The following is a 16,430-nucleotide window of genomic DNA, read 5'->3' as shown; positions in this document are numbered from 1 at the left end:
TAAGAATTCCTGACAAGAGAAACTGGTAAGGGTGTGGACACAAAAGGAAAAAAAAGCCAAAAGGAGATACAATTTTAGCATAGTGTTAGCCCGGTTTCTCAGGGGGATTCTGGAATGTGACACCTCAGAGTTGGGACTGAGGCAAGAGAGCTTGAATTTCATATTGAACACCCACTGATCACTGATAAAGCTTTTCTTACACCTCTGTATGTGGGCAAGCCGCCAAGGGTCATTTTCTGAGGAAGTGCTCAAAAACTAGTCCAGGGAAAGGAGCCTAAGGGGATGTGATACAGCATAAACAGTGTCCACTAGAACAACTTTCAAAAGAGAACATGGTCGTATCAGTCAACATTAGTTTTAGTCTGCACCTTATCATCAAAAGGAGAAAGAACAATGGTTATATTTATAAAGATTCAAGGAAATTAAAAATATATGATCTCAAAAGAAAAAAAAATTATGTAAACTAGTTTTGCAGTTTTCTGCTCTAAATTATATAATCTGGAAGGACATCTTGGTCAATTCACTTCTAACACTTTAGGTCACCTACCCCAAAACAGTGATGGAAAAACAGTATCAGGTTCTATATATTCAAGAAACTTTATTATTTCTCTAAAGAAAAAATGATTGTGGGACTACTACATACCCACGGGGAATACAAGAACAAATATAACAAATTCAATGTCCTCAACCAGCATACATTCTAGTGAGGGAGACAGAAAAGTACAAACAAATAGAGTTATAATACATTATCGATGGTGAAAAATGTTACGAAGAAAGTATCAGCAAAGTAAGGTAAAGGCCATGAAAAGAGCTGGCTATTTTAAATAGTAAAGTCATGTTAGGTCTCTCTGATCAAATAACATCACCTAGGAACTTAAGCAAATTGAGGGAGTGAGCACTGAAGAAACCCGAGAGAACAGCGTTCCAGGTAGAGCAAACCTCAAAATCAAGTTCCCAGAGCCTACAGTAGGTTTACTGTGTTCAAGGAACAATAAAGGCCAGTGTTCTGGTCATGGCTAATGGAGCGAGGAAGAGAATGTTGGAATATACAATTGGAGAGAAACAAGGCCAGACCATGCAGGCCCTTGCAGGCCAAGGTGAGGTTTACTTCTGTGTATGTTTGTTATTGTTGTTGTTTTCTATTGTAAGCCACTAGAAGACTATGAACACAGGAGTTGCATTAACTGATTCTAGACGTAAAGAGGTAACAAATGCTGAACTTAATCTCCCACTGTAAACAACTAGAAAAGTGTCTGTTATATATGAAAAACCTGGCTCCACACATTGGACAACAGGTAGCACAGAACTGTGATCCCCAAAAGAAAGGAAAAGTAGTTGAAATTGTCCCAATTTGCTGCCTGGATGCAATGCCTAGACTGTATTCACAGAGATGGGGAAGAACACAAACAAGAGCCTGGCAGTCTCAGCGAGTTTCGTCGTTGGAGACCAGAGTTTAGGGAGGCTTACGAGACTGTAAGTAGCAGGGCAGAGCTCGGGAAAGGACCTATGCAGAAACACAGCTCCAGACACCTATTACATAAAGTTTTCCTTAAGTCTTTGCTGAAAACTTAGCTATATGTACATTAAGTAAAATTCCACAAGCCTTGGCCAAAAATACCAGCAAGTTGTAAGTTAAAAAATTGTAAAAGCTCACATAAGGCAGGGAGTTATTCAAAGTCTAACCACCCAGAGAGTAGAGTCCTTGGTGATCAGCCAGGCCATTTGGTGGAGACCTCAGGAGAATCGTTATCTCAGAAATAGAGCTTACACATGCCTGGAAACACTCTAGGAAATCTTAAAAACAGGGTCAAGTTAATAAAATTTATCCAGAATAATTTAATTGTCAAAATTAACTGCCCAAACAGCAGCATAGCATTCATAAGATCCAGCCTCCTATCAAAATATTTTATACATACCAAGAAGCAGTAAAAGTAACTAACTATAGCCAAGAATAAAATCATTCAACAGAAAAAGACACAGAAATGACAGACAAGGATGTTAAGTAGCTATTATAACTATGAGCAAGTATTTTATTAAAAACAACAAGCAAGAAAGAAATTAAAGATATTAAAAAATGGACTTCCAGAGATTAGAACAATATCTGAAATTAAGATATCACTGGATGGGATTAACAGCAGATTAGATGTTGCAGAATAAAAATATCAGTGAACTTGAAAACACAGCAGTAGAATCAAACCAAATGAGACAAGGAGGAAAAAAATAAAAAGAATTTAAAAAGCCTCTATGACCTGTGAAATAAATTAAATAGTCTGACATACATATGATTGATCTCCTAGAAGAAGCAGAGAGACTAGGAAGACATCAAAAATATTCAAAAATACAGTGACTAAAAAAATTGCAAATTTGATAAAACATACAAGCCCACAAGATCTAAAAGTCTCAATGAACTTAAACAGGATAAACATACACACAAACATGCCAAGATATATCAAATTGCTGAAAACCACAAATAAAAGGAAAAATCTCAAAAGCCACCAGAGCAGGGAAAATATGTATTATGTACAGAGGAATGACCATGTGAACAAATGAAGACTTTTTTTCAAAAACTATGCAAACCTGGTGACCATGAATGGCATCTTTAAACAGCTGGGAAAAAAAAAAAAAAAGATGAAGACCTGTCCATCTAAAATTATTTATCCAGCAAAGAAATATCCTTTATAATGATTATGAACCCTAAAAGAATTTGCAGGGATGGGTAATGGAACTGTTCTATAACGTAACTTATTTCTTCCCCCCCACATGCCCAATACTCTTCACTTTTCTCTACCTGTTCTTTACCCCTAGTGGCTGACCAATTCGGACTTCCTTGCCTTCTGACTTGCAGTTAGGATCAGTCAATGAAAAACACAGGAAGGAAATTCAAGGGAGGGGAGAGGAGGGGATGGTTATTCCTCCACCTTTGTTTCTGTAAGTTCTCCAAGGCAACACCTTTATCTCACTTTTTTAAATGTTTTAATCCATTCACCTATTGATGGACATTTGGGTTGTTTCCAGTTTTTGAATATTACAAATAAAACTGCATGAACATTCACATACACTTTTCTTTTTTTTATATAGGACACAGTTTTACTTCCCTTAGGTAACTAATGAATAAATTATATACATATAAATAACATTTGTATTTATTTATAAATATTATCATTTATAAATATTATCCTGTATAATTTATAAATATAAATAAAATGAATGGAATGATTAAGGGAGGTATATGTTAAAATTTTTAAGAAAGTTCCACATTTTTGTATCATTTTACATCCCCACAAGCACTGTATGAGCACTCTAGTTCCTCCATATACTACCACTAGATATGATCAGTATTTTAAATTTTAATCATTCTAATAGGTATGTAGTAATATTTCATTGTGGTTCTTTATATTTCTTTAATGACTAATAATGTTGAACACCTTTTTATGTGCCTATCTTCTATCCATGTATGTTATTTGATGAAATGTTTAATAAAATTATTACCCAATTTGTTACTTTTGTTGTCATTTGTTTTGTTTTCCTCATTATTGGGTTTTGAAATGTCTTTTTTTTTTTTAATTTATAAACTTATTTATTTATTTTTGGCTGTGTTGGGTCTTCATTGCTGAGTGCGGGCTTTCTCTAGTTGCAGCGAGCGGGGGCTACTCTTCGTTGCGGTGCGCAGGCTTCTCATTGCGGTGGCTTCTCTTGGTGTGGAGCACAGGCTCTAGGCAGGAGGGCTTCAGTAGTTGCGGCACGTGGGCTCAGTAGTTGTGGCTCGCGGGCTCCAGAGCGCAGGCTCAGTAGTTGTGGCACACGGGCTTAGTTGCTCCGTGGCATGTGAGATCTACCTGGACCAGGGCTCAATCCCATGTCCCCTGCATTGGCAGGCAGATTCTTCACCACTGTGCCACCAGGGAAGTCCCTTGAAATGTCTTAATCAGTCTGGATACAAATCCAAATAATCAGGTTTGTGATTTGAAAATATTTCCCACACTCTGTGGCTTGTATTTTGGTTTTCTTGACAGCGTCTTTTAAAAAGTAAAAGTTTCTAATTTTGATTAAGTACAAATTATTGTTTTCTTTATACAGAGAATGCTTTTGATGTATCCAAGAAGTCTTTGCCTAATACAAGATCACAAAGATTTTCTCCTGTGTTTTTGTCTAGAATTTTATAGATTTAGGAGTGAATTAGATTTTAAAAGATACAGATCAAAGTTCAATGTTTTTTAGCATATAAAATATCCAATTATCCCAATACTATCTGTTGCAAGAGTATTTTTATCCATTAAGTTGCCTTGGCACTTCTGCCAAAGATCAGTTTTCCATATATGTATGCATCACGGTTGGACTAGCAACTCTGTTTAACTGATCTCTTTGTGTATCATGATACCAATATCACACTGTCTCGATTATTCCAGCTTTACAGTGTATCTTCAAATCAGGTACTGTTCACCATTTAAATGCATTGTTTTCTTTTTTAAACTTGTTTTGGCCATTTTTAGTTCTTTTTACTTCCATATTAATGATAAAATCAGCTTGTGAATTTCTACAACAATGCCTAGAGGGATTTTGAGTATGGTTATATTGAATCTACTGATCAATTTGAATAGTGAGAAAGAAGAGGGATGTTGAAAGTTTGAGAAACATGTGACAGTGTGAAATAGCCATCTGAGAAAATTACAAAATAGTAGTATAATTGCAAGAAGTTATTGAATACTGCATATATAGTGGTATCTAAACTATAAAAATCCTAAATTTCCTAAATTTGTGAATTTCTAATAAAGAGATTTTCATGCCTAAAAATGCTGAGAAAAACAATATTTGATGGTTGGTCACATCATGATGGAATTATTTTGTCTTTAGATGTTAAAAATGAAAGGATCAACAAGCCACTCAAGACCCTAAATGTTTTGGCTTTTGCCTATCTTCTTATACTTTGCATCCCTCTCAGCCTAACTCACTATTCCAGATACACTGGCTTCTTCCTGTTTTCTGAGCTTGCCAAACTTTTTTTTTTTTAACATCTTTATTGGAGTATAATTGCTTTACAATGCTGTGTTAGTTTCTACCATATAACAAAGTGAATCAGGTACACGTATACATATAACCCCATATCCCCTCCCTCTTGCATCTCCCTCCCACCCTCCCTAACCCACCCCTCTAGGTGGTCACAAAGCACTGAGTTGATCTCCCTGTGTTAGGCAGCTGCTTCCCACTAGCTATTTATTTTACATTTGGTAGTATATATAAGTCCATGCCACTCTCTCACTTTGTCCCAGCTTCCCCTTTCCCCTCCCCATGTCCTCAAGTCCATTCTCTATGTCTGCGTCTTTATTCCTGTCCTGCCCCTAGGTTCTTCAGAACCATTTTTTTTTTTAAGATTCCACATATATGTTAGCATACAGTATTTGATTTTCTCCTTCTGACTTACTTCACTCTGTGACAGTTTTACTTCTTCCTTTCTGATTTGGATTCCTTTCATTTCTTTTTCTTCTCTGATTGCTGTGGCTAAAACTTCCAAAACTCTGTTGAATAATAGTGGTGAGAGTGGGCAACCTTGTCTTGTTCCTGATCTTAGTGGAAATGGTTTCAGTTTTTCACCACTGAGAACGATGTTGGATGTGGGTTTGTCGCATATGGCCTTTATTATGTTGAGGTAGGTTCCCTCTATGCCTACTTTCTGGAGGGTTTTTATCATAAATGGTGTTGAATTTTGTCAAGAGCTTTTTCTGCATCTATTGAGATGATCATATGGTTTTTCTCTTTCAATTTGTTAATATGGTGCATCACACTGATTGATTTGCGTATATTGAAGAATCCTTATATTACTGGGATAAACCCCACTTGATCATGGTGTATGATCCTTTTAAAGTGCTGTTGGATTCCGTTTCCTAGTATTTTGTTGAGGATTTTTGCATCTATGTGCATCACTGATATTGGCCTGTAGTTTTCTTTTTTTGTGACATCTTTGTCTGGTTTTGGTATCAGGATGATGGTGGCTTCGTAGGATGAGTATTGGAGTGTTCCTCCTTCTGCTATACTTTGGAAGAGTTTGAGAAGGATAGGTGTTAGCTCTTCTCTAAATGTTTGATAGAATTCACCTGTAAAGCCACCTGGTCCTGGGCTTTTGTTTGTTGGAAGATTTTTTTTTTTTAATTTATTTATTTATTTATTTTTGGCTGTGTTGGGTCTTCGTTTCTGTGTGAGGGCTTTCTCCAGTTCTGGCAAGCGGGGGCCACTCTTCATCGCGGTGCGCGGGCCTCTCACTGCCACGGCCTCTCCCATTGCGGAGCACAGGCTCCAGACGCGCAGGCTCAGTAGTTGTGGCTCACGGGCCCAGCCGCTCTGCGGCATGTGGGATCTTCCCAGACCAGGGCTCGAACCCATGTGCCCTGCATTGGCAGGCAGATTCTCAACCACTGCACCACTAGGGAAGCCCCTGTTGGAAGATTTTTAATCACAGTTTCAATTTCAGTGCTTGTGATTGGTCTGTTTGTATTTTCTATTTCTTCCTGGTTCAGTCTCAGAAGGTTGTGCTTTTCTAAGAATTTGTCCATTTCTTCCAGGTTGTCCATTTTATTGGCATAGAGTTGCTTGGAGTAATCTCTCATGATCCTTCATATTTCTACAGTGTCAGTTGTTACTTCTCCTTTTTCATCTCTAATTCTATTGATTTGAGTCTTTTCCGTTTTTTTCTTGATGAGCCTGGCTAATGGTTTATCAATTTTGTTTATCTTCTCAAAGAACCAGCTTTTAGTTTTATTGATCTTTGCTATCGTTTCCTTCCTTTTTTTTTCATTTATTTCTGATCTGACCTTTATGATTTCTTTCCTTCCGCTAACTTTGGGTTATTTTTGTTCTTCTTTCTCTAATTGTTTTAGGTGTAAGGTTAGGTTGTTTATTTGAGATTTTTCTTGTTTCTTGAGGTAAGATTGTATTGCTATATACTTCTCTCTTAGAACTGCTTTTGCTGCATCCCATAGGTTTTGGGTCATCGTGTTTTCATGCCATTTGTTTCTAGGTATTTTTTGATTTCCTCTTTGCTTTCTTCAGTGATCTCTTGGTTATTTAGTAACGTATTGTTTAGCCTCCAGGTGTTTGTAGTTTTTTACAGTTTTTTTCCCTGTAACTGATATCCAGTCTCATAGCATTGTGGTCAGAAAAGATACTTAATACAAATTCAATTTTCTTAAATTTACCAAGGCTTGATTTGTGACCCAAGATATGATCTATCCTGGAGAATGTTCCATGAGCACTTGAGAAGAAAGTGTATTCTGTTGTTTTTGGATGCAATGTCCTATAAATATCAATTAAGTCCATGTTGTTTAATGTGTCATTTAAAGCTTGCATTTCCTTATTTATCTTCATTCTGGATAATCTGTCCACTAGTCAAAGTGCAGTGTTAAAGTCCCCTACTATCACTGTGTTACTGTCAATTTCCCCTTTTATGGCTGTTAACATCTGCCTGATGTATTGAGGTGCTCCTATGTGGTTGGATGCATAGGTATTTACAATTGCTATATCTTCTTCTTGGATTGATCCCTTGATCATTATGTAGTGTCCTTCTTTCTCTCTTGTAATAGTCTTTATTTTAAAGTCTGTTTTGTCTGATATGAGAATTGCTACTCCAGCTTTCTTTTGATTTCCATTTGCATGGAATATCATTTTCCATCCCCTCACTTTTAGTCTGTATGTGTCCCTAGGTCTGAAGTGGGTCTCTTGTAGACAGCACAAATATGGGTCTTGTTTTTGTATCCATTCAGCCAGTCTATGTCTTCTGGTTGGAGCATTTAATCATTTACATTTAAGGTAGTTATCGATATGTATGTTCCTATTCCCATTTTCTTAATTGTTTTGGGTTTGTTTTTGTAGGTCTTTTCCTTCTCTTGTGTATCCTGCCTTCAGAAGTTCCTTTAGCACTTGTTGTAAAGCTGGTTTGGTGGTGCTGAATTCTTTTATCTTTTGCTTGTCTGTAAAGGTTATACTTTCTCCACCGAATCTGAATGAGATCTTTGTTGGGTAGAGTAATTTTGGTTGTAGGCTTTTCCCTTTCATCACTTTAAATATGTCTTGCCACACCTTTCTGGCTTGCAGAGTTTCTGTTGAAAGATCAGCTGTTAACCTTATGGAGATTCCCTTGTATGTTATTTGTTGCTTTTCCCTTGCTTTTAATATTTTTTCTTTATATTTAATTTTTGATAGTTTGATTAATATGTGTCTTGGCGTGTTTCTCCTTGGATTTATCCTTTATGGGACTCTCTGTGTTTCCTGGACTTGATTGACTATTTCCTTTCCCATATTAGGGAACTTTTCAACTATAATCTCTTCAAATATCTTCTCAGTCCCTTACTTTTTCTGTTCTTCTTTTGGGACCCCTATAATTCGAATGTTGGTGTGTTTAAAGTTGTCCCAGAGGTCTTTGAGACTGTCCTCAATTCTTTTCATTCTTTTGTCTATATTCTGCTCTGCAGTAGTTATTTCCACTATTTTATCTTCCAGGTCACTTATCTGTTCTTCTGCCTCAGTTATTCTACTATTGATTCCTTCTAGAGAATTTTTAATTTCATTTATTTTGTTGTTCATCATTGTTTGTTTGCTCTTTAGTTCTTCTAGGTCTTTGTTAAACGTTTCTTGTATTTCCTCCATTCTATTTCCAAGATTTTGGATCATCTTTACTATCATTACTCTGAATTTTTTATCAGGTAAACTACCTATTTCCTCTTCATTTGTTTGGTCTGGTAGGTTTTTACCTTGCTCCTTCATCTGCTGTGTATTTCTCTGTCTTCTCATTTTGCTTAACTTACTGTGTTTGGGGTCTCCTTTTCGCAGGCTGCAGGTTCATATTTCCTGTTGTTTTTGGTGTCTGCCCCCAGTGGGTAAGGTTGATTCAGTGGGTCATGCAGGCTTCCTGATGGAGGGGACTGGTGCCTGTGTTCTGGTGGTTAAGGCTGGATTTTGTCTTTCTGGTGGGTAGGACCACATCTGGTGCTGTGTTTTGGGATGTCTGTGAACTTTTTATTTTAGTCAGCCTCTCTGCTAATGGGTGGGGTTGTGTTCCTGTCTTGCTAGTTGTTTGGCATGGGGTATTCAGCACTGGAGCTTGCTGGTAGTTGGGTGGAGCTGCGTCTTAGCATTGAGATGGAGATATCTGGGAGAGCTCTCGCCGATTGATATTACGTGGGGCTGGGAGGTCTCTGGTGGACCAATGTCCTGAACTCGGCTCTCCCACCTCAGAGGCTCAGGCTTGACACCCAGCCGGAGCACCAAGACCCTGTCAGCCACACGGCCAGGTACGTGGGGAGTTTCTTGCCTTTTGGGAAGTCTGAGGTCTTCTGCCTGCCAGCATTCAGTAGGTGTTCTGTAGGAGTTTTTCCACATGTAGATGTATTTTTGATGTATCTGTGGGGAGAAAGGTGATCTCCATGTCTTCCTCCTCCACCATCTTGAAGGTCCTCCTGAGCTTGCCAAACTTAATCTTAACCCAAAAGTTATGTTCTTCCCTCTGCTTTTAATGTTCTTTCCCAAAGGCATAAGTGGTCCCTTGTACTGTATTCAGATCCCTGCTTACATATCACATGTCATGAGAATAACTGTCATGTGGGCAATAGGGGATGGAAGGGGGAGAGTAAGATTAGATTAAGAGAACTTTCTTACCTCTAAAGCACTCTGCAGATTTATTTGCTTTTAAGAACATATCACTATATTATTGTTAATTTGTTTAATTTTCAGCATCCTCTAACAAGAGACTAGATCTGTCTTGCCCTCTACTGTATCAGCTACCCATAGAATCATGCCCAGGATATAGTGGGTACTAACAAATAGATGTGGGAAAGGAAGATATATAGAAGAAAAGGACTTTCAAAACTAGGTTTCAAAAATGCCTTTAAAAACCTTTTTCTCATTTTTTGGCCTTAGGTCATTTGCATTCTGTTTTGAATATGCATAAATTAGTTTCCTTACTGGGAGTTAAAATGTTATCTAGTTTGCTCTTTGGGAAATAATAAAGTGAGATGAAATTGAGATGGCATTTGATCAGTATTCTCTCTCTTGAGTTCTTCTAGGGAGATGTATACACAAAGGATGAAGCAAGGCAGAGTAAAACTTTATTACTGGTTGACGTTCTGTCCCCACAGCCCTGTGAAGAACACTTGTGATATAGACTGGAACAATTAGAGAACTCATTTTTTAATCTGCTTTGAAGGCCTATGCAAACCAGAATAAATAAAACCAAAAGGTTGGGCTTTGTTCATTTCCACCCCAAAGAACAGACATAATTATCAAGTCCACATTGCAGAGAAAGAGAAGGACTGGACAAGAGTACAACTGCAATGGTTGGTTAGAACTGATTTTTTTTTAAGTGTGTTTTATTTTTTATCATCTTCACAGACCATGGTTACTATCCCCTTGTTTAGCTGTCTTCTTGAAAGGAAGAAACCATTTTTTAAGAGCAAGGGAAATTGCCTTCTGCCCCTCCCTTCCCCAAAAAACCCAGAGATTTTTAGGCTTTCTCCCTATTGGAGCAAACTAGATAACTAATAAGGACCTACTTTATGGCACAGGGAATTCTACTCAATGCTCTATAATGACCTATACAGGAAAAGAATCTAAAAAAGAGTGGATATATGAATAATATATGTATGACTGATTCACTTTGCTGTACACCTGAAACTAACATAATATTGTAAATCAACTTACTCCAATAAATTTTTTTAAAAATTGCATCTCAATAAAACTTTTTTTTTTAAAAAGCCTTTAAACTGTGAAAAGATAATAGATTAGTGAGCTATTACCAAGGTTAACAATCTCATGCATCTCTATTTCTTTGCATGATAAACATTTAAAACAGCCAAGGGTGTGTGTGGGGGTGGGTGGGGGTGGGAAATGACTGGAACTTCTCCCAAAGAAGTAAGGCAACAGCTTTATTCAATGTTTCTTTTATTTACGAAATCACAAAAGGACATAAAGACAGAAAGTAAGAGATGATTAGTAGTATGGGCCCAAGCTCCTCCCTCATGTAAAGAGGCTCTTTCTAGTATCTTTGACTAAAATGAGAAACTGAGTATGCAGACAATGGCCAGACAATATGTGACAATAGAACTTTGACCTACAATCTCTGCAGCAATCATTCCCGAAGGCCAAACCACCACCTCTTCACAATCAACCCAGAATGGCTAGAAATTAGTTTTAAGTTCCAACTTCCCTATTTTTGCCTCTGTTTTCAACACAGGACCAACCAGAGAAAGCCAAATATTCTTTCTAAATCAATCACATAATTTGCCTCATTTCTAGTTAGCCCACCTTCAGCTTCCCCATGCCAACAACTTCCAAAGAACACCTAAAGTCTTGCCTGTTTTTCACTGTACAGCTCTCCCACATCCCTGCCTGATTTTTTTTTTCTTTTTTTCTATATATTTATTTTAACATCTTTATTGGAGTATAAATGCTTTACAATGGTGTGTTAGTTTCTGCTTTATAACATAGTGAATCAGCTATACGTATACATACATCCCCATATCTCTTCCCTCTTGCGTCTCCCTCCCACCCTCCCTACCCCACCCCTCTAGGTGGTCACAAAGCACCCAGCTGATCTCCCTGTGCTATGCGGCTGCTTCCCACTAGCTATCTATTTTACATTTAGTAGTGTATATATGTCCATGCCACTCTCTCACTTTGTCCCAGCTTACCCTTCCCCCTCTCCATGTCCTCAAGTCCATTCTTTATGTCTGCGTCTTTATTCCTGTCCTGCCCCTAGGTTCTTCAGAGACATATTCTTTTTTTTGTAGATTGAGTCTGCCAAACTCAAGCAATGGCAATTGACTCCCTCACTATAGTAAGATCTGAATAGTTTCCTTTGTTTTCATTTGGGTTTTCTTCCTTTATTTCCACAAAATAAGACAGGCATAACCTTTATCCCCATGTACAGTGAAAGGTGATACATTTCTATAACAGTATTCTATTTTCTACAGTAAAGTATTTTTACCTTGTTGATAAGGACTGGTACCTTGAAAATCCTTTAGACTTTCATGAACTCCCTTGAAACATAATAAACTTAAAATCAAAATAATAATACAATAATGGTTCATATTATTATTAATAAATATCAAGAGGAGAGAGCTCTATTGCTTTGTTTGGTAGGTTTCCTGATTTTTTTTTTCCCTGTTTGCTAGGATTTTATCACCCCAAGATGAAACCAGAGGGAATAATGGAAAGGCTGATACAGGAGATTCTCCCATGCCCTTTTCCCTGTGACCACTACCAGCTTCTTAATGAGCAAGATTCTATAAAAGGTTCAGGAAAGAAAAAAATAATCTGCACTCCTTTGAACCCTCTCCCTCTTATCTCTTACATCAACAGCTCCACAACCTCTAACCCTTTTGTAAATACCCTCCAAATTCCCAATTTTTCTGTCATATCAGGAATGAATGTACAGATGCTCAGTTGCTTTCTAAGTGATGGCAGGACAACGGTGCCACTTCAGATCCTGTGAGAAGAACAATTTTAAGATAACCAAACTTTCCTCATGGGTAAAATGAGCCTTCTCTTAGTATAGAGCTAGAAACCATGCTAAATGCTTTATTTATATCATCTAATTTAATCCTCACAACAGTCAAGCTAGGTAGTTATGGCTTCTTCATTAAAATGTGGATAAGGGACTTCCCTCGTGGTCCAGCAGTTAGGACTCCGCACTCCCAATGTGGGGGCAGGGGGCCCAGGTTCGAGCCCTGGTCAGGGAACTAGATCCTGCATGCCACAGCTAAGAGCCTGCATGCCATAGCTAAGGGATCCCGCATGCCACAACCGAAGATCCTGCATGCTGCAACTAAAGACACGGTGCAGCTAAATGAATGACTGAATAAATAAAGAAATATTTTTTAAAAAATGTGGATAACACTGAGAATGGGACAGGTTTGGTAACTTCCTATCTATGAGATCATGAGATAGTAGACTTGCTGATATTTGAAACCATGTCTCCCTGACCCCAAAGGCTGTTCTTAGTCAATATTTACTCAGTCCTAAGAATATGGAAAATATTCTTGGAAAGGAGCATGTTTTAGAGACATATGCAACACAGTAACACAACGTTTTTCCACATTTCAGCTCATTAAAACAAAAAAAAATCTCTTCCAGGATAGCTAGGGCATTGTTGAAGACACAGAACCTGGTAATTGGGCTTCAATTTTGTTTTACCATATTCTATCTCTTCTGATTCAACAGAAAATTAAGTCAATGTGATCTTTTCATTAAAGCATACTGTAACATGGATAGGAAAGGAAAAAAAAATACTGTTTCAAGTGATTTGAAAAGTCAAGGACCAGCTTTCTTAGCTTAGATTTCCTAGGGGGGAAAAAAAAAAGAGCCTGAGGCAAAGCTTCAGGTAAAATAGGGTCTGAATTATAACCCCAGGCTAGCAAGAATAAGGGGGAAATGCAGTCAGTTGAGGAAGAGGTAAAGCAAGTGCAAAGTGGTCCATTACTGACTTAACCATGTCAGGATAACTTTTCAGCTGTGTGTGGAATCACACTGTGCCTCACAGTCTACTGGGAAAAGTAAAAAAGAAGAATGTATCTTTCAGCTGTTTCCCATCTTCTGCAACTCATCTGTCCCAGTATCCCCCCGAGGGAATTAACATTCCCATACTTTTGGGCTTGGCAACCTGACCCCCCTGGGTCGCCTCTGGGGAATCCATTTCCCAAGCCCCATTGTTTAGTTCTTCATCTGAAACCAAGAGTGAAGGTAGTCTCTATTGCCTTCATAGCTACAGTTGCAGTAGATATAGGAGTTACAGCCCTCGCAGCTTCCACTCTGGAAAGGTCCAATGATGGTCAACTGACACCTGGCCCCTCTACTGGGGTTGCTGAGACAGCTAGCTAGTGGTCTCAATAAACAAGCAGACTAGTGGGATAAGTGCCTAATGTTCAGGTAGTGAATATGTATGTGTGTGTGATATATGTGGGTGTACACACATGAACACCCAGGGCAGGGTGGGGAGGGGTGGGCAGAGGGAGCTGAGAGAATCGGAGAAGGTGTATAAACTGAGTCCCATAGAGCCACTCCTTCAAATCTGCATTCAGTATTCCTGCTGCTTCTCTATTTCCTAATGAGCAATGCATGTGAATTGAGTTTTGTCATTTTCAAAACAATACACAAATGGTAGAATATATTTTAATGAAACATACCAAAGTAATCCATCCTACAGACTTTAGTCACCTATTAGTTTATTTAATAAATCCTAACTATTCACTCAGCATTCATTTATTATTAGGTTCTACTCTAGGAATTAGAGTAACAGCAGGGAATAGACAAAACTTTCTGTCCTGGTAGAGCTTAAACTATTAAGATAACTATTAAGATAGTGTCAGCTGGTGATAAATCTTATGAAGAAAATAAGATGGTGCAATGTGCAGAAAGGGGAGGGATAGAGTAAATTTAGATTGGTTTTAACTGAATACCTAATGATAAGAAGGAGACAGCTAAGCTAAATTGAGGGTATGGGGGGATTAGAAGTTTTTGAGGGAACACAAAGTGCAAAGATCCAACAGTGAGAATAAAACTGGTATGTTTAAAGAGAAAAATAGAAGGCCCTTTTTCCCATCCTTCTTTGCTAGTAGAGCTATGGAGTTCAAGTTCACATGGAAAATGACAACTGCGTTTTCCACGTAAGAATAAGGAACATTCTTTCCCAAGAATGTTACTGGGGGATGAAGGGAGCAGGTGTTGTAGTAGAAAGTAATCCTTTATTTCCTCTAAAATGATGGCTGTGATATAAATGCAAGCGAAATTTCAAAAACATATTTGTGGCTCCTAGAAGATAAATTATAGTAGGGTAAACATTGATTAGCCATGAGGTGCGTCTAATTTTTTACCTCATGGGTTTTAGTGCATAAAAATTGATGCTTTCATGAAAAAGGGAAAATGTTGTCCTTGGCCATATGAACAAATTGCTGACACAAATTGTCCTTGTATCTAAAGGGTAAAACTTTGAAGCATAAGTCTCGCTCAGTATTTAAGCCAAAGGCTAACCTCACTGCATTTCTTTTAACATAAGTTTTAAATTCAAAAGATAAATACAAAAAAAAAAAAAAGATAAATACAAATCAAATACACCCATAGACAAATGCATACAAGTTACTTTATCTGCCCCCCCCCGAAAAAATACTTTGTGTCCTATTTTGCAAGATGTTTACTGATCCTCAAGCAAACACTAGAAGGAAAGATGAAGGTGCAGAAAGAAAAGAAGGAGAAATGCAGCTGCCTTGGCTCAGCTCTCCACAAGTTTACAGATGCTTATATAAACCAGTGCTATATAATTATGTTCTACATATCAAACTGACATTTCATTACAGTGGTAATACCAAGTGCTGGCAAAGATGAGGTTTATTTATTTATTTTTTTAACATCTTTATTGGAGTATAATTGCTTTACAATGGTTTCTGCTGTATAACAAAGTGAATCAGCTATATGTATACATATATCCCCATAACCCCTCCCTATCCCACCCCTCTAGGGGGACACAAAGCACCGAGCTGATCTCCCTGTGCTATGCAGCTGCTTCCCACTAGCTATCTATTTTACATTTGGTAGTGTATATATGTCCATGCCACTCTCTCACTTCATCCCAGCTTACCCTTCCCCCTCCCTGTGTCCTCAAGTCCATTCTCTATGTCTGCATCTTTATTCCTGTCCTGCCCCTGGGTTCTTCAGAACCATTTTTTTTTTTTTTTTTTTAGATTCCATATATATGTGTTAGCATACGGTATTTGATTTTCTCTTTCTGACTTACTTCACTCTGTATGACAGTCTCTAGGTCCATTCACCTCACTACAAATAACTCAATTTTGTTTCTTTTTATGACTGAGTAATATTCCATTGTGTATATGTGCCACATCTTCTTTATCCATCCATCGGTCGATGGACACTTAGGTTGCTTCCATGTCCTGGCTATTGTAAATAGTGCTGCAATGAACATTGTGGTACATGACAAAGATGAGGTTTATTTGATAGTATCATTCACTGATGTAATAAGCATGATCTCTCTGGAAGTCAATGTCTATCAAGAGCCTTAAAAAACTCATAGTAATACCAAATTTACTAGCCTTGATTTTTAGGGAAAATTAGATTTGTAGAAATATTTCTCAATATATTAATGATAAAAGTATAACAAATCTTTGAAAAATTAAAATGTAAAGGAAGTAACAGAAATGTGTTTTTAAAAAAAAAGGGGGGGCAGGCAATTTAAATAAATTATGGTATAGTACCAGGGTTGAAATTTTGGAAAATAATGTCTTTTGAAAACAAAATTGTTTTTTACATAGGAAAACACAGTACTGTATTAAGGAGGAAAATTGGGAGCAATGCCATGCTGTGTTAGAGATCTTTAGACAATCACCAAATTCCGTGCTCCCCCTTCTACAGGAAAGAGTTGTCATTGCTAAGTTACTGTT

General features: G+C 37.7%; 1 long non-coding RNA gene across 1 annotated transcript in view; it reads right to left on the bottom strand.

Annotated features, from left to right (window-relative positions):
- Positions 1 to 3,376: 3,376 nt before the first annotated feature.
- Positions 3,377 to 16,430, bottom strand: part of LOC309649494 — a 913,024-nt gene continuing 899,970 nt past the window's right edge. Inside the window, exon 2 of the long non-coding RNA XR_014257151.1 lies at positions 3,377 to 11,758. This is a non-coding gene — a long non-coding RNA (uncharacterized lncRNA). The remainder of the gene's footprint in view (positions 11,759 to 16,430) is intronic.

The sequence above is a fragment of the Balaenoptera physalus genome (genome assembly GCF_965194825.1).
Source record: "Balaenoptera physalus genome assembly, chromosome: 19".
NCBI classification, from domain to species: Eukaryota; Metazoa; Chordata; class Mammalia; order Artiodactyla; family Balaenopteridae; genus Balaenoptera; species Balaenoptera physalus.
The sequence above is the reverse complement of the archived record's forward strand: the minus strand, read 5'-3'. Positions and strand labels throughout refer to the sequence as shown.